The sequence below is a fragment of the Neofelis nebulosa genome, chromosome 1, assembly GCF_028018385.1.
Source record: "Neofelis nebulosa isolate mNeoNeb1 chromosome 1, mNeoNeb1.pri, whole genome shotgun sequence".
Classification (NCBI taxonomy): Eukaryota; Metazoa; Chordata; class Mammalia; order Carnivora; family Felidae; genus Neofelis; species Neofelis nebulosa.
In genome coordinates, this window is record NC_080782.1 from 96,939,822 (window position 1) to 96,960,457 (window position 20,636).

General features: G+C 41.0%; 1 long non-coding RNA gene and 1 pseudogene across 1 annotated transcript; one reads left to right on the forward strand and one right to left on the reverse strand.

Moving 5' to 3' along the window:
* Positions 1 to 2,841: 2,841 nt before the first annotated feature.
* LOC131511938 (uncharacterized) lies at positions 2,842 to 11,333 on the forward strand. The gene is made up of 3 exons (XR_009261837.1): positions 2,842 to 3,382; positions 9,942 to 9,976; positions 11,151 to 11,333. It is a non-coding gene; the product is annotated as an uncharacterized LOC131511938 (long non-coding RNA).
* Positions 11,334 to 17,240: 5,907 nt separating this feature from the next.
* On the reverse strand, positions 17,241 to 17,553 carry LOC131511979 (histone H4-like; annotated as a pseudogene).
* Positions 17,554 to 20,636: the final 3,083 nt, after the last annotated feature.

The window sequence follows — 20,636 nt, forward strand, 5'->3', positions numbered from 1 at the left end:
AAATGTTTTATTTGATTAAAAGAGGGCATTCTGACAGTTTTTGAAAGACACACAAAAATGTTGAAATTGATATGACTTGGAGAACAAATCTTTCACCCTCACCCCCTGACTTTGTGGGCACTGGGTACAGTACAGGGAGTTATGCAAACCCATATTTGCAATCACTACTTTACAGATATTAACACAAGGGATGAGGGATATCTTGTGGCAGAATCTAATCTTGCTTAAGGAAAAAGAAGAAGAAAAGGCTGCAATTTCAGAGTTTGGGCTGGTTATGCATACAGGATAATGAGCTTGGTAAGTTTAGAAGCCTGGGTCTAGCTCAACAAACAGATGCCAATGTGGCCAAACAGTAATGTTCCATGCTATCTCCACCGTGCATCTGGGTCTCTGTACTCATCATCTCATATATATATATAGGGCTATTTTGTTCTCTTAATATACTTCACTCTAAGTATACTACCTTTGAACATTATTGTTTTTCCTTAGAAGGTAGTATGTGTTTTATTTTATTTTATTTTATTTTATTTTATTTTATTTTATTGTGTGTTTCATTTTAATACTCACCCTCAGGATGCTCAAGAAGAAGGAGGGATATATCTATCTTCAGGTTATACTGAGAGAAAGACTGAAAAGGGCAGATCTTGGAATACTAAAGCCCATGCTGGGCTTGGACTATTTCAGACATATAATTCCCCTGCATTCATTGGACTTGAGAGATTTTTTAAGTTTTCTGAACAAGACATTTTTAAGTCATCTCTCAGTGTGGGTTAATTTTATAGATCCAATGTTGTCTATAATGACAGCTTACATTAAATGCTTGGTAAGTATTAATTCACAATAGGTCCTTAAAACTACCCTGTGAGGCTGATTTTCATTTTTTAGAGGAAGAAGCCGAGGCTCAGAAAGGCTAAGTAAATTCTTTCCTCTCTCCCCCCAGTACTAAGTGCTACGTGGTAGACCTGGGGTTAGGCCTTTCTCAGTCTGGTCCAAGAGACTGCACTCTGTGGTGTGTGTGTGTGTGTGTGTGTGTGTGTGTGTGTGTGTGTGCGTTTGATAAAAAGAAAAGTTCATCTCACAGTTGGGGCAGGTTCTGTTCTGGGGGGCAGATGAATTTATCCTTGAGGATGAATGGTTTTTTGGTTCTTTTAAAAAGCAGGTAAACTGTCTTAGGAAGGACAGTAGGTCTTTTCCTGGGCCCTGCTGAGGGAGATATTCAGGCAGATTATGATTTGGGTGCCACATCTTAGGAAGCCAGCACCTTCCAGAGCAGGGCAACAAAACCAGCAAGGACATGGAACAGCTTCTATGTAAAGCAAGAATTGGAAACTAAAGACACTTCCACTTCACATCCTCAACACCCATACCTGTCAGAGTCAGGAAAAGATAGGAGAAGAATTACTGTTCTAGAAGTTGGGAGTTTTAGGGTTTTCCCAACAATTCCTTTAAAAGCTGTACGGATATAGACAGGCCTCTTAGCATTGCTGGGCTCAATTTCCTTATCTATAAGATGGATTCTGGGTTTCCAGGGAAGAGGTTCTGCACCAAGTCTGCACAGGGTAGCGGTTAAGAGTAATGACTCTGGAACCAGACCACCTGGCCTTATAACTATTTAACTTCTTCATGCCTAGATTCTTCACCTAAGAAACAGGGATATTAGTTTCTATTTCACAGGGTTGATAGGGGTAGCAATGGGTTTGTACATATAAGTACAGTGCTTGACCCTTAGTAAGCTCCGAATAAATGTTAGCTATTAACACTATGAGTATCTAGTATAGTGTCAGGATCCAACTTCATACAATGGAGAATATTTAGAGATGTCATCACCTTGGATCCATTTTCTTGGTCTTTCTTAGCTTAAGAGGCTCAAAAAATCAGAATCCTTTTGGCAACCCCATTTCGTCCCCACTCCTGTCCAAGCAAGGATCCTCCCCCAACACTAAGCTATTGTCTAGGCATCAGTTCAAGTACGGGGAGGCAAGAATTGGAGCAAAAAAAGAAGGAAGAAGTAGCATTGAGGCCAGATGAAGGGTGTTCGTACAAGTTGTATATAAGTTGGGAACCACTTGTATACTAATATGTGTGAAGCTTGATTCTCTCATGCAAATAATGTGCATGGGCAGCTGGAGGTGTCACTCTATCAGGTGGGTCCCACTCTCTCCTCTGTTACCAGTTGAGTCACTCCCACCTGCCTGCACGCTGCTATTCTCCATTTCCCATCCACACTGGCCATCACCACTACCTGCATGTCATAATGTCAAGGGAGGTAAACACATGTCATGGCAGATAGTGCCTATCTCTGCTCAGCCTCAGGAGAGGAGCTTCATGAATCCAAGCATTGCCAGAGGTGGACTCATCCTCTTGAAAAGGGTGAATGAAATGAGATCATTTTAAAGTTGAGGCTTTATTTATTTATTTATTTATTTAATGTTTATTTTTGAGAGAGAGAGAGAGGGACAGAGTGGGAGCTTGGGAGGGGCAGAGAGAGAAGGAGACACAGAATCTGAAGCAGGCTCCAGGCTCTCAGCTGTCAGCACAGAGTCTGAAGTGGGGCTCGAACCCACAAACCATGAGATCATGACCTGAGCCGAAGTTGGACACTTAACTGACTGAGCCATCCAGGCGCCCTAAAATTGAGGTTTTATAAAAATCCGATGTTTTAAGGCTCTCTATGAAAGACAAACACAAATCCTATGAGGTTTTCTTTAAGGTATAGTCAAGTTCAAACATGTCATTATAGACTAAGACTTATAATTTAAACTATGACATACTTCTTAATTTAAAATATATACTTGGAATATATATTTTTTCTTTCAAAAACTTTGAATTTTAGGAATAAAGGGGACATCGGAGACCATTCATTTCCATGTCAGCATTTTTAGATGCAGGAAGTGAGAGGTAATGAGGTGAGGACACATGTCCTTGTTCACAGGGCTAATTAACAGAGCTGGGAAAAGAACAGAATACTCAGTCAAGAACTATTTTCCTTATGTCACAGAGGACTCCTCCTCCAAAGTAGTTGTTGTTCTTGCATTGCAAAGGGTTCTAGAAGGGGAGGACAAGTGAAACTAGGAGCACCAGCAGCTCGTGCAGAATGGTGGCAAAGACCACAGGACATGGGGCCATACCTACATGGCTGGAATCCTGTCTTCTCAACTTCCCAGTGGTGTGATCCTGGGCAAGTTCTCTGTGAGGTAGCAATTAGATATTGTGAAGTCACAGTTAACCTCTCTGCATAGTCACAATGAATCGATTGCAAATGTTTTGGTGTATTTGTCAAGTGTTTTGCTCTGTATTGGGAACAGAATTAATATTAGATGCATGTAAATCTGGAACCGTGTCTGTGTTTAAGTGCTTAATTATTGTTTCTGAAAGGCCCACTGTGAGTATCTAGAACAGTTATAGTTAATAGCTTTGCTAAATTGAGAATGTTTAGGGATGTCTACATCCTGGATCCTGTTCTAGGTCTTTCTCAATGTTTTTAAGTTTGTTTGTTTATTTGTTTATTTAGAGAGAGTATGCATGTGCACGCATATGAGCAGGGGAGGGGCAGAGAGAGAGGGGAGAAGAGAGAGTATCAGGCAGGCTCCCTACTGTCAGTGTGGAACCCAGTGTGTGGCTTGATCTCATGAAGCATGAGATCATGTAGGTCTTTCTCAATTTAAGAATCTTAAGAAGTCAAAAAAAAAAAAATCTTAAGAAATCGGAATTGTCTTCCTAACCTCATCCTGTGCCCACCTTACCCCAAGCAGACACTCTCTCGACTCTATAATCCTGAGGACAGAGACCTGGGTAGAACTTGATCTAAGCCATATCCCAGTGTCCAGCCCAGGGCCTCAAAAAGAAGTGTGTATTAAAGATTAATGCAGTGGTATCTCTAGAATTTTGATATAAAAATGACTCAGAGGTGATCATCTGGTTGGGACTGAAGATGAGAGTTTGGATTGAAATTGCATTTGCTGTAGGAAATAATGGTGATCAAAGAGATGTAGCTAATTTTCCCTCATGCCAGCCCTTGAAATTACCAATGAATGAATATGTGAATGAATGAATAATATATGAATACATGAGTGAATGAGGATAGCAGCGCTACAGCTCTCTGTCTCAGTAGACACCACCACTGGGATAGAATCTCCAACCAATGGAGGAGGAATTTCAAAACGAGATCTGAGATGGACTAATCTGAAGTAAACTGAGTATTAATATATCTTCTTTACCTGCTGACACCCCTCACGTGGAGAATTCTGCGTTATAATAATTATACAAGAGATGCATGCAATGCCCTTGTAGGAAGCCAAACAAATTGAATACAGCCTTTTCCTGTTAAAAACAAAATTCAACTATGTAAATTTGAAGACCTAATTGGCTTTATTAAAAGATTCGTGAATTGGGGACATCCCAGCTAACAAGTAGAGGGGAGCTCCAAGGAACTGTAGAAAGTGGAACGTTTGTGGGGCACCTGGGTGGCTAAGTCAGTTAAGGGTCTGACCTCTGATTTCAGTTCAGGTCATGATCTCATGGTTTGTGGGATCAATCCGCACATCAGGCTCTGTGCTATCAGAACCTGGGATTCTTTCTTTCCCTCTTTCTCTGCACCTTTCACAATAAATAAACATTAAAAAATAGTTTCTTTAAAAAAAAAATAGGAAGGTGGGGGGGGGGCAAGAAAGTTATTAGCACAAGAAAAGGATTGTTCCAGGCAAGGTGGATTTTCCTTTGTGGGAAAAGCAGGGGTCTTATCATACAGATTACTTCATCCACCCCACTTCATCTATCGTTGGGGGATGGAAAGGGCTCCTGTGGCCAACTCTTGTGTGATCAGTAAATTCCTGAGTGACTGATTAAGACTGTATTTCTGGAGGAGGTTGAAACTGCAATTAGATTGGGTATTAAGCCCTGGTTTGTGGAGTTGGCCTAAGTGACACCATTTTGGGCCTGTGGTTTTTTTTTAACACTCCTAAGACCTGTAGCCCGGTTTATTTTACTTTTATCTGATTTTATTTTATTGTTGAAGTCTAGTTGGCTCACAATGTTACATTAGTTTCAGGTGTACAATATAGTGATTCAACAAGTCTACATAAGCTGTGCCCTCCACAAGTGTAGCTACCAGCTGGTGTAATACCATTGGCTACATTCTCCATGCTGTACCTTTGATCACCACGATGTATTCATTCAATAACTAGAAGCCGGTATCTCCTACTCCCCTTCACCTACTTTGCCCATCCCCTCCCCTCCTTTGGTAACCATCAGTTTGTTCTCCGTATTTGCGCCTATGACCCAGTTTAGAGAACAATGTTCTAGATTATGTATACCTACTGATGAGACTGTCATCACTTTTTCAATTTTCCTCACAGAGGTATGAGATTAATGAGATAACCATTTTACGTCTTGTTGTGAAAGAAACTCCTATATAAAAGCTATTATTGTCATGTTTACAATCCAGAATGGTCCGATGAAGTAGTATATTTAGATATCTAAATGGTAATGGAGAGTTTGTGTTAAGTTTTGGATGTATTTGATTGATTTGTTGAATTTTAAATTAATCTGAGTTTTTTAAATGGACTGATTTTTTAATTCATGTGGGACCAAGACTCATATGTCTTCTCTTTGTTGACAGGCTGTATCTTTTCCATGTAATCCTGGTCTCTACTTTTTATTTGCATTTATTTTTATTTCTATCTGGAAACTTGTCTGACTGGTCTTTGCTTCTGAAGACGTCAGGTTATGCAAAACTCTTGGCATTCTTTGCTTGATGACTGCACAAAGGATTAATTAAGTGTGAGGCAAATTCTTGTTAGATAGCTCAGTCACATAATTCCAGAGAAATCTCTTGTACATATTACTCATTAAAGTGGTTTTTTTTTTCATTTTAAAATGACCACAAAAATTACTGAAATAGCAAAAGCTTTGTCCTTTTTCCTTTCTAGAGCTCTTAGTTTTTCTGCTTTCGTCTTCATGGCTAGACTTCTAGAAACTTGAAAACAGTTTCTCCTTTTATTGGGGACTTTTTGGCAAACACTGAAACTGAAATATGGCTTGATATATTTTTGTTGTTTCTGAGTTTGTTTATCAACATGATTGATATTATCAAAACTGTCCTTGGGACATAGCTTAATCCCTCAGCTTCTGTTCCTGAGGAGGATTCGCTTTGGAGAAATAAATTTTTAAAAGTTGCATGCCAGGCAGGATAGCAGCAGGAGCATTCCTTAACCTTCCTGCTTCTGCTCGCATTTGTTTCCATGCACACCTGTCTGCAATGTCTCTGGATTCATCACGGTGCCTCCAGTCTAGAGTAAACTGTGAATACTCTTCTGAGCCTCTACAATGACTTCTTCCTGTGAAGAAGCCACAAGAACCACTCACTGACACAGAATCCCTTTTCTAAGAAAAGGAAGTCGCTGTTTTTAACATGGCACTCCTTAGGGAATCTTAGCCAGGATATTTTATTGAAGTACCCAATTTAAAAATTTGGGGTTCTTGGGGTGCCTGGGTGGCTCAGTCAGTTGAATGTCCGACTTCGGATAAGGTCATGATCTCTTGGTTCCATGAGTTCGAGTCCTGCATTGGGCTCTGTGCTGTCGGCATGGAGCTTGCTTGGGATCCTCTGACTCCCTCTCTCTGTCCTTCCCCTGTTCACCCATGTGTGCACGTGCTCTTGCTCTCTCTCAAAAATAAATATTTAATAATTTAAAAAAAGATCTCAAGTTCTTTAATAGAAATGAATTTCAGCAATGCTGTTTTCATTCCATATGCCTCTTCTCTCTTTTCCTTTTCTTTTTTTTTCAAGTTCCTTCAGTAAGAATATTTGCACTCTCTGGTGTGCTGAGATCCTGGACCAACAGGATCTCAAGTGTCGAATGTCCTGTCAGAATTTACGTTCCATTGACGACAGATTGATGACAGTCAATAGTGCAATAGTGAGTTGTTGTTGTTTTACCAAAAGAGGCCATTTCTTTTGTTTTTAAGAGCACCTAAGTTGCTAAGAGACCATAGTTCGGTTCATAATGTTTATTGTATTAATTTGGCTCTTTCCTTAATCCTCCTACATTTCATTTATTTCATTGTCTGCCCTGCTACAAAAAATACCGCTTTATCTCTGCCTAACACCCTCTCCTTCGCACTCCCTACTCTGGTTTCTAAAGAAAACCTGGAAGAATAAGGACAGCAGTCCATGCAAAGAGACTGCAGGCAAGGAAGAAAGAAAAGGAAGAGTCTGAGGAGGGCGAACAGCTGGCGAGTGGGGTGGTTAGACTTGTCAGTGCTCCTGGGCTCCTTTTTCCTCAGCTAGCTAACCTGCGGCCAGGACTTGGCCACTGCAGCTTCCTTTGGCTTCCTTCCATTTCTGACTTCAAGACCATGCTCAGGGCAGACTGCCTTAGAAGGCAATTGGTTTCCTCCTGTTGGCCCACGGGGTGCTTCTGCCACTGTACCCGCTGGCCTGGCATCCTGGAAATCTGACAAGCCTGCCTTGCTGAGACAGAACAGATCGGCTTCTGTCCTTTTTTTCCTTTATTACAGTGGAGAGAGAGAGAGGCCCAGAGGAGGAGGAAGCTGCTGGTGCAGAAGTCGCTCTCTGGAAGGGAGCTCTTGTGAAATTCATTCTGCGGGGAAACAATCATGTGGGGGTGTCATTTTCAGTTGTGCTGTTGCTGGCAGGATGATTCAAACAGGACTGTTTCCCTGATCTGCTTGGGCTTGGTTTCCACTCCTGCATAATACACACGCGGGGTTCTCTGTACTGTGGGTAGCAGAGAGCCCACAGATACCTGTGGTTGGAAAGCTGTAGGGGTCTCTAATTTTAGGAGTCAAGCAAAATCTAAGATACTTCAAAAATTTTTTCTAATTGTTATTTATTTTTAATTTTTTAAACGGCTGATTAATTTTGAGGGAGAAAGAGAGAGAGAGAGAGAGGCAAAGAGAGGGAAAGAGACAGAATCCCAAGCAGGCTCCATGCTGTCAGCACAGAGCCTGATTTGGGGTTCAGTCTCACTGACTGTGAGATCATGACCTGAGCCAAAAACGAGAGTCGGATGCTTAAACGACCGAGCCACCCAGGTACCCCTAAGATACATATTTTATAAATCTTGAGTTTTTATTGCTAAAACAAGATGGCAATATTAAAGATCAGTTTTAATGATTATTCTATATTTTAACTATACAAAAAAAAAAACAAAAAAAACCACATCACTGCTCAGCTCTCACTGAGTGGGTGAGAACTGGGTGCTCATTAGAATCATCTGGGAGTTTTTCAAATTACAGAGGCCCAGGCCTCACTTTAAACCAACTGACTCTGAATCTATGATGGTGGGGCCCAAGCATCTGTATTTATTTTTAATAAATAAAAAAAATTAATATTTATTTATTTTGAGAGATAGAGACAGAGTGTGAGCAGGGGAGGGCAGAGGGAGAGAGACACACACAGAATCCAAAGCAGCCTCCAGGCTCTGAGCTGTCCTCACAGAGCCCAATGCAGGGCTTGAACCCACAAACCATGAGATCGTGAACTGACCTGAGCTGAAGTTTTTTTTTTTTTTTTTTTTCAACGTTTTTTATTTATTTTTGGGACAGAGAGAGACAGAGCATGAACGGGGGAGGGGCAGAGAGAGAGAGGGAGACACAGAATCGGAAACAGGCTCCAGGCTCCGAGCCATCAGCCCAGAGCCTGACGCGGGGCTCGAACTCACGGACCGCGAGATCGTGACCTGGCTGAAGTCGGACGCTTAACCGACTGCGCCACCCAGGCGCCCCTGAGCTGAAGTTTGATGCTCAGCGGACTGAGCCACCCGGGTACCCCCAAGCATCTGTTTTTGTTTTTGTTTTTGTTTTTGTTTTTTCTGGCATCTGTATTTTTAATAAAATTCTCAGAGGAGTTGAGAACCACTGGTAGAAGATAATATTGATGAATATCCTGTTTACTCTCTAATCAGATTAAGAAGTAATCTCTCCCTGGTCACATTTCCCTGCCTAATCAGAAGTAATCACTGGCCTAAATTTGGTGTTTATTGTTGTTATCCAAAATTTTAAACTTTTACCACGTGGGTATGTGTGTTTGCAACTCCAAATGATACATGGTAGGGCATATACGTGTTTTAAAAACTTTGCAGACGTGGAATTATGTCATATATCCTTCTGAAACTTTTTTTTGCTCAAGATGTATTCATATTGATACATGTAGTTTTAGTTCAGTTTCGTTGCTATATAGTATTCTATTGTATAAATTAAAAAAAATTTTTTTGAAGCGAGCCAGTGAGTGTAGCATTTTAACAGAATTATTTCCATTTTGGGGAGTATTTTCTCTTAGTTTTGTCTTCAAGCACACTTTTTTTTTTTTTTTTAAGTTTTAGTGAAAGAGAGAGAGAGAGAGTGTGTGATTGGGAGAGAAGGGCAGAGGGAGAAAGAGAGAGAGAATCTCAAGCAGGCTCCACGCTCAGCATGGAGCTCAACTTGAGGCTCTATCCCATGACCCTGGGATCATGACCTGAGCCCAAATCAAGATTCAGAACCTCAATCAGCTGAGCCACCCAGACACCCCAAACATATGTGGTTTTTTAAAATATTTATTTATTTTTGACAGAGAGAGATCATGTGCATGCGTACATGCATGAGCAGGTGAGGGGCAGAGAGAGGACACAGAGTATCTCAGCACTAACAGCACAGAACTTGAACCCATGAACCGTAAGATCATGACCTGAGCCCAAGTCGGACACTTAACCAACTGAACCACCCAGGTGCCCCTAGCATACATGTTTTAATAGTGATAATTTCCATTATAACTCAATTTTGGGTTTTCTTTTTCCATTTAGTATCATATAATAAACTTCTTCCCATGTTTCCATAGGTCATAATGATTATTTAATTAACTACATAATTTTCCTTCATGTCTATTCATCATAATTAATCTAACTATATCTGTAATTTTTACCCCTAATATATTCTTGTAGGATGGAGCTGGTAATGTTACAAGAAAGATTTGCAGGTATGTGTGCAGCTTACTTGATTTGTTGAGTTATTTCTCTAGAATGGTTTTCCAGGAGTCGGATTATAGAATCAAAGCCTTTGAGAAGGCTTGATACATTTTATAATACTGTTTTCTTTTTTTTCAACGTTTTATTTTTTTTTATTTTTTTTTTATTTTTGGGACAGAGAGAGACAGAGCATGAACGGGGGGAGGGGCAGAGAGAGAGGGAGACACAGAATCGGAAACAGGCTCCAGGCTCCAAGCCATCAGCCCAGAGCCTGACGCGGGGCTCGAACTCACAGACCCCGAGATCGTGACCTGGCTGAAGTCGGACGCTTAACCGACTGCGCCACCCATATAATACTGTTTTCTAAACACACTTGTATTTTTGTTATAACCCATCTCTGGGTTAATGCTGATTTATTTTGTTTCATGGGGGAATATAATATTAGGAGTGCTTCTTTTGGAGAAGCCATACTCTTGGTTCTAAACTCTTAGGACAAACTGAACACTGAGAAGAGTACCCAGAATTGAATATATTTAAGTAGACTAATACACAAAGCTAAATGGAATAGCAAATACATAAGAAATTGCAAATTCACTGGATAAGAAATTAATTCTAGATGTGATTTAATAATTATTGAAAATCCCATACTTATGTTGCCTAATCTCTTTACTAAACCTCAGTTTCCTCAGCTGCAAAATGAGGTTATGATAGAAATAATAATAATAGCCGTGAGTAGCACAACAACATTTTTGCAGTGTTCATCACATGCTAGGCATTGTTCTAAACACTTTACATATACTAGCATTTAACTGGCTTAACAACCCTACCATGTAGGCGTAATTATTATCATCCCTATTTCATATTTGAGGAACCAAGGCACAGAGAGGTTAAATGACTTTTCTAATGTCATACAGCTAGTACATGGCAGAGCCAGAATTCTAACTCAGAAAGTCTGGCTCCGGAGTTAATGCTTATAACCACTAAATAAATAAGATAGTTTATATAAAATACCTATTTCAGTGCTAGGTGCATAGTAAGTACTCAATAAATGCTTGATATTATTATAATTATAACGTGTTTTGAAAAATCATTCGAATGAGTACAGGGAGCGAGTGAATTGATTTAATAGCCCTAGAAAATAATCAATAAGTGGAAATTTCAGCAAGGCAAATTTTCACTCAACAGCAGTAGTACATTCTTAGACCCTGGACATGAACAAGGAGAGGGTGAATGTCCACTTGCCAAGAATGCTGTAGAAGAAATTTCCGTATCAGGTAAGTGGCTGCCCTGGATGAACTCTAAGGCAATTTCTAGCTACAGGATTCTATGATACTAGGCCAGAGTCCTATGTTCTTTTCCCACATACTAAAGCTCACTTGTTTTCTTTAATATCAGTTTCAGTTTATGAACCTTATTGATGTTATTTTCATTGTAATTATCTGAATCATTCACCAACAAGAGCGTAGCTTTGTAGTTTGTGTAAGCCTTTGGCAGTCTCTTGTGTTGTAAGGTCTGATGTGTTACAATACCTGAACTCATAATGGTGGGTGCTGGGGAAACCAACATATAAACATGTCAGTTTCCTTGGTGGTCAGCCTTCCTGAGCAGGCATCTACAGAGCCACTGTCACTTGGCTAAATATTATTTAGAGTCTGTCATCTTTATCAAGAGAACAGACAGGCCCATGAAATGGGGCTTTAAATGTTTACATTGAAAAATTATGGGACTATGATTGTGGATGTGAGTTGATGTCGCATTTATAATAACACAGTTTGCAAGTGACTCAGGAGAGTGCCAATGATTTCCTGCTGGGCAGGGGGATTGCTCCCTTGATGGAAGTAATAATTTTGCTCAAGCCACAGGGAAGCCACACCTGACCTTAGTATTTGTTCTCCCTTTGGATTTCAGCCCATGCGATTATTTTGTCTATACCATTACATCTGAAGCAATCCTTCAGGGTAATGCACAATTTTGTATATCAGATTCATGTCATTTCTCCAAAAAGAGTCATTTAAAGGGAACAGTTAATTCCATTACAAAGATGATGATGGAATCCATAGCAAATATACTGGATTGGCCCAGAGATCCAGGCTTTAGAAAACGATTTCTTATTGGCTATATATTGTTGTCTTTTGTCTAATGTTTTAGATTGTGCTGAATGTGTAGTTACTATGGAGATAGATCAAAATAGGCATAGAGTTTTGAGTATCAAATTGTCAACAAATTTTCCTTATAAAAATAAGATGTAGAGTGAGAAGGAAGGCAGACAAAGACTCTCAAAAACAGTTATGAGATTTAATCTGTGGTATAGGAAGGAACGAGAAAGCAGAGAGCAGACAGGACTTTAGACAATAGATTCTTCAAAATTTTAAGTAAACCACTTGAAATGATCATTTTTGAATCATCGTCACTGAAACACACAATTTGCCTATAAAGAAAACAATCTCTTTTTATTTAGTGGGATTTGACTATGTTCAACATTTGTAATAATTCTAAAATAAAAAGTTACAGGTTAACTTCATAAAAACAACTCACGTATTTATACATGAGTACCGTTGACCTTAGAACAATGCAAGGATTAAAGGTGCTGATCCCCATCAACCAAGAACCTGAAAATCCATGTATAATTTTTGACTCTTCAAAAATTTGGGGCGCCTGGGTGGCTCAGTCGGTTAAGTGGCCGACTTCAGCTCAGGTCATGATCTCGCGGTCCGTGAGTTCAAGCCCCGCGTCGGGCTCTGTGCTGACCGCTCAGAGCCTGGAGCCTGTTTCAGATTCTGTGTCTCCCTCTCTCTGACTCTCCCCCTTTCATGCTCTCTATCTCAAAAATAAATAAACGTTAAAAAAAAAATTAAAAAAAAAATTTTACCAATAGCCCAGTGCTGACTGGAAGCCTTACTGATAACATAAATAGTCAATTGACACATATTCTGTATGTTATATGTACTATATACTGTATTCTTACCATAAAGTAAGCTAAAGAAGATGTTATTAAGAAAAATCACATGAAAGAGGAACTACATTTACTGCACTGTATTTATAGAAAAAAAATTCACATGTAAGTGGACCTGTACAGTTCAAACCTGTGTTGTTCAAGGATCACCTATATTTATATTCTGTGTTGTTTTTTTTTTTTAATTTTTTAACGTTTATTTATTTTTGAGACAGAGAGAGACAGAGCATGAACAGGGGAGGGGCAGAGAGAGAGGGGGAGACACAGAATCTGAAACAGGCTCCAGGCTCTGAGCGGTCAGCACAGAGCCCGATGCGGGGCTCGAACCCACAGACCGTGAGATCATGACCTGAGCCGAAGTCGGACGCTCAACCGACCGAGCCACCCAGGCGCCCCTATATTCTGTGTTTAATTTAGAGACATTGTAACTCAAATGAAAACAATTTTAAAATGCAATTTTATTTTGAGTAAGCAAAGGTTTGCTTTGTAATCTGACCACCTAATAAGCAATCATGAGCATACATTTGGGGCATCTGGCTTTAGGGAACTCTAAAGACAGTAGCAAGCTGTCTGGTAGTAATTATAAGTGTCATTATTTTTGTGTTATTCATTCTGGCTCCAATAGGATGAGGGTGGTGTGTCTAGTCATCCTGAAACCTGAATTAGAACCCTCAAGACTTGAATGACAGCAGTGGGCAGTCAGAGTCACTGCTGTTGTGGAATGTAAGCAGAATTTCTAAAAGGAACATGTGTTACTTACATACGTTAAATATTGAAAGATTGGCTTAGGCTAAAAGTACTCCAGGTAAGTTGTAGGACTGGATAGTAAAAGGATGAGTTCATATTGTGGACTTTCAAAACATAAAAATCTTTTGATCATATCTATTTAAGATGAAAGTCAATTTTTAAAAAATGTTTTATTTATTTTTGAGAGAGAGAGAGGGAGAGCACAAGCAGGGAAGGGGCAGAGAGCGTGGGAGACAGAGGATCCCAAGCAGGCTCTGTGCTGAGAGGCTGACAGCAGCAAGTCGGATGTGGGGCTTGAACTCACAAGCTGGGAGATCATGACCTGAGCCGAAGTCAGATGCTCCACTGACTGAGCCGCCCAGGGGCCCCCCAATTTTTGATTCAAATAAAACAGTAGGGAGTTGACAAGAAAAGTTTGTCCAAGAAATGACAAATGTATATTATAGCCAAGCACACATCTCAATTTAGAAATTGCTCTTAAGCAAATTATACTTTGACAGCATCTTGCTACATTTGAGAGAGTACATGTTTACATATATGAAATTTGAAAATAATTTTGACATATTTTATTTTGTGTACCATTTTGAAAAAAGTATCCTGAGCCAGGCGATCTATTTATCATTTATAAAACAAGGCAAAGACATTGAATTTAGAAACTTCTTGTAGGTTAGTTGAACAAATAGAACTTTCCTATAGATCTAGAAGATGACCTTCGTGTTCCTGTACATGGTAAAGCCTTGAAGAGGGACAAGGCAGACAATTGGAAAAATAAAAAATCATCCCTCCTCTCTGAAAGGAGAGCACAGGAAGCACAAAGTGATTGGAGCAGCTTGAATTTATGCTTCCTATTTGAAGAAGTCCTTGTAGAGGTATTTCTCTGCCCCCAACACCTTCTGTTGTGGGATAACTCTGCCAGAGGGTTACTCAACTCAAGAGAATACTTTTTTTTTTTTTTTTTTTTTTTAGGTAGGCTTCATGCCTAGTGTGGAGCCCAATTCAGGGCCTGAACACACAATCCTGAGTCAAATGCCCAACTGACTGAGCCGCCCAGGCGCCCTGAGGATACTTTTTTTTTTTTTACTGCAGAGAAGGCTGCTGAATAACATGTTGAGTATGGCATGGAAAACCTGATATTCTTCTGTTGAGTCTTGTGAGTCATGGCTGCAGATGAGGCATATGAGATCAATGGCCTGCCTGCTGAGATTGGAGTGAGGGGAAATCTGGTCAGAGCCATTTGGGGACAAAACTGCCTCCTTGTCAGTATGGTGGCCTTGCCCAGACTGCTTTTTTTCTCCTGCTGCGTTTATTTTGAAAGAGAGAGAAAGAGTGCATGAGGGAGGGAGGGAGGGGCAGGGAGAGGGAGCGAGAGAGAATCCCAAGCACACTCTGTGCTGTTAGGGCAGAGCCTGACACGGGGTTCAATCCCACGACTCTGGGCCAAAATCAAGAGTCGGACACTCAACCAACTGAGCCACTTAGGCACCCCAACGTGGAAGCTGCTTATGTGCTTGTGTAGAAAGGACAGGTTTCTCCTCTGCTCACTTTGTTAAGGCAGCGTAAATTCCTCTTATGAGTCGGTCCTTCCAAAGAGCCGGCAGCCTCTGCTTCAAATGCTCCTGTGACTGCAGACCTAGTTGGTATCTAAATAGTCTAATTCACTGGCAATGATTCTGGCACAAATCAAAGGATTTAGAACTAGAAGGAACTTTAAAGACTTAAGAAATCCAATCGTATCATTTTACGTGTGAAGAACCAAGACCACGTGAGAGCCACAGAGCTAATTAGTGCTAGAGAAATGAGACAAGAACTCAGTGTCTTGAGCCGGATTCTTGTAAATGGAAGAGCATGTCGTTAATTCAGGAGATCTGTGAGTACTGCCTCCAGGCCCGTGCTCATTCCTACGTGTAGTTACTAAGCGATGTTGGTAAGAAACGTAATTTTAGAAGAGGTGATTTGGGGCTTCATATTTAAAGAAACGAATTGTCATGAATCTGTCATGTGCAAACGAGTGCCAAACAATTATCTTAACACTGTTTTTATAAAACAATTGGAAGCCCCACAGCTTTTCCTTATTGGGATGTGTCCTTAACTGAACTCTTGGAGATTAATACTTCATCTTCTAACCCTCTGAGTGTCTTATGCACACATTGAGAAGGCTCAACTTGAAATCCTGAATTTTCTGGCTCATATTTAGAGATGGCTCCTTTTCTAGTAGATACTTTATCTGAGCCTTAAGACTAGACAACTGGGTATTCATTTAATGGGAAGACCTTAATTTTGTCCCTTCCAGGCATCCTGCCCAATTTGCAAAGTGGAAATCCTTGCAACTTTTTCTTTCACTTGGCCTAATATATCTTGTGTAGTTACGTAAATTTACACAAAGCAAAAAATGTTCAGGAAGCAGAAACAGAAAGACAAAAACACTTCATTTATTAGCATCCTGGAAGCAAAGTGCATTGCTTTGGTCCTGCTCTCCAAAAGTACAGTAGTTGCCTTTTATCTGCAGTTTTGCTTTCTGCGTTTTAGTTTCCCTCAGTTAAGTGTGGTCTGGAAGCAGACGGTACTCCTGATGAATCATCGGGAGGTCAAGAGCAGACTAACGCTCCATCATAACGCCTACAACATTCACCTCACTGTCATCTTATCACATGGGCATTTTACCATCTCATATCATCCCAAGAAGGAAAGGTAAGTGCAGTCAGACAAGATGTTTTGAGAGAAACAGAGAGACCACATTCAAATAATGTTCATAATAGAATATTGTTATAATTGTTCTATTTTATTATTAATTATTGTTAATCTCTAAATTTCTAAATTAAACTTTTTTTATTAAAAAAATTTTTTTTAACGTTTATTTATTTTTGGGACAGAGAGAGACAGAGCATGAACGGGGGAGGGGCAGAGAGAGAGGGAGACACAGAACCGGAAGCAGGCTCCAGTCTCTGAGCCATCAGCCCAGAGCCTGACGCGGGGCTCGAACTCACGGACCGCGAGATCGTGACCTGAGCTGAAGTCGGACGCTTAACTGACTGAGCCACCCAGGCGCCCCTATAAATTAAACTTTATCATAGGTATGTATATATAAGAAAAAAAACAGTATAGGGGTGCCTGGGTGGCTCAGTCGGTTAAGCGTCCGATTTTGGCTCAGGTCATGATCTTATGGTTTGGTTCGAGAATTGGAGCCCCCCTTCTGGCTCTGTGCTGACAGCACGGAGCCTGGACCCTGCTCAGATTCTGTGTCTCCCTCTCTCTGCCTGTCCTCCACTTGCACTCTGTCTCTCACAAAAATAAATAAACATTAGAAAAAAAGACAAAAAAAACAGGATATATATAAGGTTTGGTACTATCTGCAGTTTTAGCCATCCACTGGAAGGTCTTGGAATATATACCTGTGGATAATGGGGGCCTATGGTACATAGAAGAACAGAATGCAGATATTGGCTGTATGAAAGCTTTAAAGCAGGTGAATTTTTTACAAAATTGTAAACCTACTATGTGCCAGGTTGTTTTCTTTTTTTCTTTTTTTGGCAGCCCTGAAAAGGGCCTTTATTTGGAGAAAAAGGGGTGATGAGGTTTTAGCCCCCAAAGCCATAGAGGGTGCGGCCCTGGTGCTTGAGCAGGTAGACTACCTCCATGGCCGTGACTGTTTTGCGCTTGGCGTGCTCTGTGTAGGTGACAGCGTCGGGGATTACCTTCTCCAGGAAGACCTTGAGTACCCCCCCAGGTCTCCTCCTAGATGAGGCCAGAGATGCGCTTGACGCCGCCGAACTGGGCCAGCCGCCAGATGGCGGGCTTAGTGATGCCCTGGATGTTGACGGGCAGCACCTTGCGGTGGTGCTTGGCACCCCCCATGCCCAGGCCCTTCCCGCCCCTGCCGCGATCAGACATAGCTGCCTAATAAACATTAAAATTTTTTTTAAAAGGAAAGAAAGAAAGAAAGAAAGAAAGAAAGAAAGAAAGAAAGAAAGAAAGAAAGAAAGAAAAAGAAAACCCCAATCGCTGTGACGTGCTGTGCGAGTAGGTCACAGCGATTGGGGTTTTCTTTTCTTTCTTTTTTTTTTTTTTTAATTAAAATTTTCTTAATGTTTGTTTATTTTTTATTTTTTTTTTTTAAAGACAGAATTTTATTTTTTTCAACGTTTTTTTTTTTTTTTTTTTTTTTTTTTGGGACAGAGAGAGACAGAGCATGAACGGGGGAGGGGCAGAGAGAGAGGGAGACACAGAATCGGAAACAGGCTCCAGGCTCCGAGCCATCAGCCCAGAGCCTGACGCGGGGCTCGAACTCACGGACCGCGAGATCGTGACCTGGCTGAAGTCGGACGCTTAACCGACTGCGCCACCCAGGTGCCCCAATGTTTGTTTATTTTTGACAGAGAGAGAGAGAGAGAGAGAGCGCATGCGCGAGTGAGCATGCGTGGGAGAGGGGCAGAGAGAATCCAAAGCAGGCTCCAGCCTCTGAGCTGTCAGCACAGAGCCGGACTCGAGGCTCGAACTCGTGGACAGTGAGATCATGACCTGACACAAAGTCAGAAGCTCAACGACTGAGCCCCACCCCCCAAGGCGTCCCAGTTTTTAAAATTGTTAAATGTTTATTTATTTTTGAGAAAGACAGAGAGACAGAGTGCAAGCTGGGGAGGGGTAGAGAGAAGGAGACACAGAATCTGAAGCAGGCTCCAGGCTCCGAGCTGTCAGCACAGAGCCAGATGTGGGCTTGAATTCACAAACCTTGAGATCATGACCTGAGCCAAAGTGGGATGCCCAACCGACTGAGCCGCCCAGGTGTCCTGGGGTTTTCTTTTTTAAATATGTTCTTTCATTCAAGAAGATGCTTTATTCTCTTTCTGGTTGTTGTCTGTCATAAAGACTTCTTTTGGGGAAAGGATTTGATGTTGGTTATATTTTAGTTTATGCATTCATTTACCCAGTAAATATTTTTTGAGCAACTGCTATGTAGCAGACACTAAGCTAGGTGATAGGATACAACAGGGAGAAAAAATTAGACAAATCCATGCCTTTTTGGCTTAGTCTAGTGAGGGGCAGAATATAATAACACAAATAAATGTAAGATAAGTTGATGAGCACTGGGAAGGAGATGTACAAAGTACTAGGAGATGGGGAGGATTTCACCTGGTCATAAGCACCAAGGAAAGTTTCCCTATAAAATGATGCTTCAGCAGAAATGTGAAGGAGTTGGAGTTATCAAAGAGTGAAGAATGATTCAAGTCAAGGAAACAGTATATGCAAAGACTCTGTAATCATAGAGGGTCAAGGGGTATTATATGTATTAAAATTTTCTCTTGGGGCATCTGGGTGGCTCAGTTGGTTGAGGGTCCAACTCCTGATTTTGGCTTATATCATAATCCCAGGGTTGTGGGATCAAGCCCCACATCGGGCTCTGTGCTGAGTGTGAAGCCTGCTTAGGATTTTCTTTCCCTCCCTCTGTCCTTCTCCCCTGCTTGTGCACTCTCACTCTCTCTCTCTCTCAAATTAAAAAAAAAAAAAAAAATATATATATATATGTATGTACATATATATATACACATACATATATATATATATACACACACACACACACATATACATATATATGTAAATTTTTTTTTTTTTTTTTTGCTTTTGCTGTAATGTTGAATAGGTTTGACTGGGGTTAAAAGGGATTCAGGTAGACTGGTTAGGAGGTTATTAAAATGGATAAAACTTGGGGCGCATGGGTGGCTCCATCAGTTGAGCATCTGACTTCAGCTCAGGTCGTGATCTCACGTCTCCTGAGTTCAAGCCCTGCATCAGGCTCTCTGCTGTCAGCACAGAGCCTGCTATGTAGCCTCTGTCCCTCTCTCTCTGCCCCTCCCCCACATGTGCTCTCTCTGTTTATTTTATAAAAATAAACATTAAAAAAATAGACAAAGCTTGGTTAAGAAGGTGGAGAAGATGGAGGAAAACATAATTTTGACCGGATTGGGGGCTGGTTTGAGCATAGAGGTGAGAGAGAGGGAGGTATCATGGATGACTTCTGGCTTTCAGGCTCCTTCAACTGAATGACTAGTTCACTGAAGTGGGGGCTACGGAAGGAAACCAGGTTAGGGGAATTGGTGGATGTGGGAAGTGGTGAAAGCATGACTTCATTAGACTTGAACATCTTGAGAATCCCAAGAGGCCAAGGTAAGCTGCCAGTTGTATAATCAACTTTGATGCCTGAGGAGACAGAGGCTTGGGCTGGAGATATAAATTTGTGAGTCATCTTTGTGTGGACATTGAGTAGAGAGGGGAGCACCAGGAGAAAGACTATTTTAGAGTGGATTTAAGTAAATGCTCTACTTTCCTCTGGGGATAGGCCTTTTTTTTCTTTTCAAAGTTTATTTATTTTGAGAGAAAGAGAGAAAGTGCACTCGCATGCAAGCAGGAGAGTGGCAGAGAGAGAGAATTCCAAGAAGGCTTGATCCTGGGGGCTCAACATGGGGCTGGGTTCTATGAACCAAGAGATCATGACCTGGGCTGAAATCAAGAGTTGGAAGCTTAACTGACTGAGCCACCCAGGTGCACCAAATGGCTTTGATTCTTGATCAAAGTCTTTCAGGTTTTAGAGCAAATGGACAAACTTAGAAATTGGGCAGAAATATCCCTAAAATTATGACACACAGGTGGACCTTGCTGGGCTTGTTGAAAAGTTAACTGAAAGACATGAAAGACATTTTTTTGAAATGTTTTTTTAACGTTTATTCATTTTTGAGAGACAGAGATACTGTGCAAGTGGGGGAGGAGCAGAGAGAGAGAGAGAGAGAGAGAGAGAGAGAGAGAATCCCAAGCAGGCTCCAGGCCCCGAGCTGTTAGCACAGAGCCTGATGCGGGGTTTGAACTCACTGACTGCAAGATCATGACCTGAGCTGAAGTCAGATGCTTAACTGAGCCACCCAGGTGCCCCTGAAAGACATTTTTTTAAATCTTTAAGGAAAACAAACTTTTAGCTATCTGCT